Below are 4,759 nucleotides of genomic sequence, written 5' to 3' on the forward strand. Positions count from 1 at the left end.
AAGTATTTTGAAAATCTCAAATAAATACTATAATTATTATTATAAACGAAGAATTACAAAATAGTAATAAGCACATGAAAGAATGTTCCAAATAATTATAAGAGTTAAGTAGCTATATGGATAGAGCATAGGATCTAGAATCAGACTTCTGACTTCTGACACTGACTATATAATCCTGAGCAAGTCATTTCACCTGTCTGTCTTAATTTCTTCATTTGAAAAATGAAGGTAATAATAGTATTCACCTTCAGGTGTTGTGAGAATAGAAAGATAAGATATTTGTAAAATTCTTTGCAAATCCTAACATTTAAACACTATTATTATCAATAAATACAGAACAAAAATTGATAAGAGAAGATAAAATGTGAGGATAATAAACATTGGAGGGGTTATATAAAAAAAAAAAAAAAGACAAGCATACTACCACATTATGGTGGAATTGTGAAGTAAACCATAAAGGGAAAAAAATTGAAATTTTGCAAATAAAATGACTAAAATGTGTATACTCTAACACAAAGATTACACTATTAGCTATGTCATGTTATGCCAGTTCTCTTTTAATTGTTCTGCCTCAATCCCCTTAGTTGCAACACCTCCCCCCCCACCTCCTAGTTCATTAAGACTGTTATATCTCAGAGGTTATAAATTGTCAATGTGTAAACTCAAAAAGGGAGGTCTAGACTTTGTATTTCTAGCTAGACACTTTCTTACCTCCCAGTTTGTTAGAATTTATGGTCCTATCCCCTAACCTGTCAGAACTGGATTGATGGTTCCTGTCTGGAGATTCCTGCTCATCAGAGTTTGGACTCCACCCCCTGCCTTTGTTTAGCTGTGTATAAATATGTCATTGAGAACTCACATTGGCTGCTGCATGCTGGATTCTTGGAGTTCTTGTATTCTTGGAGATGATAGTCTCATTCAACCCTGGGACCAAACCATGGATCTATTTGGCCCCTGTAAATCTCTCCCTTTTGAATAAAATATTAAAAACTCTCTAATATCTATCTTGACTCAGTTTCTCTGGAATTACAGTCATAACAAGTTAACTGATAAAAAGCAAAATAAAACATTTATGACAGCTTTGTTTTGTATGTGTGATAGAAAGAAATGAAAACAAGATAGATATAGATTAGAAAACTGCACTAAATTGTGATGAAATATTTTTCTGCCGTAAGAAAGTTCACTAAATAAATATACAGCCATGTGGAAAAATTTTTTTATGAATTGAAGCTGGGTGAAATAAGCAAAGCCTGGAAAATAATATATATAATGATAAGAACATGAAGGGAAAAAACAAAGACCTCAAAAAAAAAAAAAAGCTGAATTTGTCACAGTTCTAAAAAACAGATGATTTAACTTGCTCTTTACTTTCATATAAAGAGATAATGGTCTCACAGTGAAGATAGAAGCATTTGGGGGAAGGATGATGACCCATGAGGGAACTTGTTTTGCTTGACTATACATATTTATAAAGAGTTTTGTTTTTCTTTCAATGGCAAGAGAAGGAAAAGTGGAAAAGAAATAATTTGGAACTGAAAATCAGACAATGTTTTTTTTAAAAAATGAATAAAAAAGAAGAAACAATGTTTTGAAATTATAAAGAATAAAGTTGACCCCAAAGAATAGATGACAAGTTGCCTAACTCTGTTCTTCTGTATGAGGTAAAGAGAATGATCCAGGCTTCATTGAACATTGAGTTCCATAGAACAGGGATTTTTGTCATTTTTGTTTTGTTTTGTTTTGTTAGTATTGTTTTTGGTGGGGGGGGGGAGATGATGTATTGATTGATTTTTCCTGAATTTTGTCTTCTCTATCTTTTTTCCCTTTTCTTTTTTTTTTTTTTTTAATTCTTTGTTATGAGGCATGGTGCTTTATTTGGCCTTACCACATCACTTACCTGATTTTAAGGAGTTACAAGAAATTACCAATGTTGATATAAACAAGAGTTACACAGCAAGCAGGCAAAAAAATAAAAAGGCATACATACACACACGCACACACACACACACACAATACACACCATATGATGCTATAAATTGAGGTTCATCCTTACAGATGCAAGGAATTCACCCAGTTGCAGAGGAAGGGAAATGTGTCAGAAAGGAAATATGCTCAAAGTTCCGATTCATACAATGAAACTACATAGTCTTTACATTAGTTTAGTTGAGGAAAAGTAATCAGTGTCAAATATGGGAGGCGACATTTCTAATCAGACCCAGATGTGGTAAAGTTCTCAAGGTCATTTAGTGATAAAAGACTTAGTTGAGTCTCTTTTGGGGTAGTTTGTTTGTTTGTTTTTTAATCGGGACCAGAAACCAAGAGAGGATCTAAGTTAACTACGAAAGACAGAACAATGCACAAACAGGAATAATTGGTCAAGAGTTTTATCCAATCACTGATACAAGATTACCACAAATCACAACAGTGAAAAAGTAAAATGTCTTATAGGCATTAAGACCACTTTGCCTCAAACAACTCCATATTGCAGTCCTGTCATTATAACTATAATATCAAATAATATAAAGTTTACAGTGATCACAAATGGTGTTCTGTGAGGGTAGAAAGAGAATGGATACAGGAAATAATAAAGGCAATGTAAAAATATAAGATTATTAATAAAAATCTATTTTAAAGAACTGGACTTAACCTTTAATCAAACAATGACATAAATCTATATAAGAAATAAAGACTACATAAGCATCAGTCTTGAACTTTGAAGCTAGCCAAAGTGCCATGAACCCTGCCAGGATCACCCAAACTAGTCTCATCAAAATATAAGACAAGCCTCAATGGCTTCTTCGCATATATGCAATGGCTGACAAAAAATATATCAAAAATTAAATAGGACGATGGATCTAATGTTAAAAAGTTTCAGAGCCCATATAGTCCAACATCATTATTTTAGGGATAAAGAAACTGAATCCTTTAGAAATCCAAGTTAAAGACTTTTTCCAAGATATCATCAAGTAATATTTTAATATTGAAATTAAAACTGACATGAGGCTCTCTATTTGCCTGATAATACCTTCTGTGTAATTTTTCTGAAACGTTACAAATGGTGCATCCCAAAAAATCTTAGGGTAGTTTTAATTTTTAAGTTTGGAACTTGCTGTATTTGCATGATCAGAAATTCACCTTAAATACTGTAGTTTACCCTAAAGTCACTGATATTTATTCTTTAATTCTTAGAATGACCTTTAGCAAAAAGCAATAAAACGTGACAAGATAGATCAACCCATAAAAGAGTATACCTCTCCCCCTACAGAGTATGAAAATGTCCACTACTACCTTGTTAAGAGGGCAAGTGACCCCTCCAAACTGGTTTCCAGAAACTGGGATGGCTTCCAGGATGATTGGGTGGCAAGGACCAAGGAGAGATAAAGCTCATTTTACACTCTTCTATACTAGTGCCATTAAAGAGACTATCTCTCAGGCTTTTTAGCTTTTTCACCTTTTACAGACCCAAACCAAGTTGAACAGAGGAGTTTTCAGAGTGAAAGAAGCCTGAACACCGTTCCTCCTCCCCACAAGAAATTCTGGTGATGCCTCAGGGCAAAAACAAGTAGTAACTGTCCAATCTTACCCATACAATCAGAGAGAAGATAGCCTTTGAGTTGACTTTCCCAAATAGTAACAATTAGGGTCCTCTGAGATTCCTTACCTGAGCAAATGTCAAAAGCTGACATAAGCTTAACAACTCAGCACCAAATGGGAGCTCATAGGTTCTTGGGTCCCAACTCCTATCTACATAGGAGAGTAAGGATTTCTGTATTTTAGGCAGTAAAATCTAGACTTTAACCAGAGAAGGGCAATTTCTTGGACAGCATTCTTCTTAGAGCAGGAAGATTGCCCTCATAGCCTCCTTGGTTATATGAGTAGCAAAAGGAAGTCATGGTTTGGAAATAAACAAGGAATTTTCCACTTGCACCTCAAAGTTGGAATCACAAATAGAATTGAGTTTGTTCTTTTCAAATAACACAAATTTACTAAATCCCAGGCTGTTATGCACTGGCAATACAAAGAAGGCTGACAATCCCTTTTCTTTTGAAAAAAGCTTACATTCTAATGGTGGAAAAATTAAGCAGCATATAAAATGTATACAGTAGTTAAAAGGTCATCTAGGTAGGGAAGGAGTTTAAAAACGGAGTTTTAAGGCAAGCCTCTTTCATTTGGTGAGATTTAACTATCTTAAAGAAAACTGAGACAGTGGACAGAAAGGGGAGTAGGGTTTAACCAGTACAAAGGCAAGCAGAGAGGAAAGATTATTATATTTGAGGAATTGTAATTAGGCTAGATGTCGACAAAACTAGAATACAGGAAGGTTAGTAAAGTATTAAATTGGAAAGGTGGGAAAGTACCAGATTATAAAGAATTTTATATGTCTAGTATTTTACAGCGATAAAATGTGAATTGTAGTTATCCTGACTACAATACCACTTTGCACAAACCACGATCAGCTGCACTGAATTCAGAAATAGCCAGAGTATTAATTACTGCAGGAGGCCTCATAAGCAAAAACCGTAAGTTCCAGCCCTGAGCCCTCCCCTTCCCCCATTTTTACTTCCCGTGGAGCTAAGGACCACTAGGCAGCCAATCGGGTGCTCATAAATGGGAGGGGTCCTGAAACTGGAGTGTGAGTCCTTCTGCCCATCAGGGAGCAAGGCTGAGGATTTCACACACTTCTCCTCCCCTTCTCCAACGCTAGCGGGATAAGCCAAAGGAAATTTGAGTAAAGGCGGGTAAGAGTCTGGGCGGGCTC

This window comes from Sarcophilus harrisii, chromosome 2, assembly GCF_902635505.1.
Source record: "Sarcophilus harrisii chromosome 2, mSarHar1.11, whole genome shotgun sequence".
Classification (NCBI taxonomy): domain Eukaryota; kingdom Metazoa; phylum Chordata; class Mammalia; order Dasyuromorphia; family Dasyuridae; genus Sarcophilus; species Sarcophilus harrisii.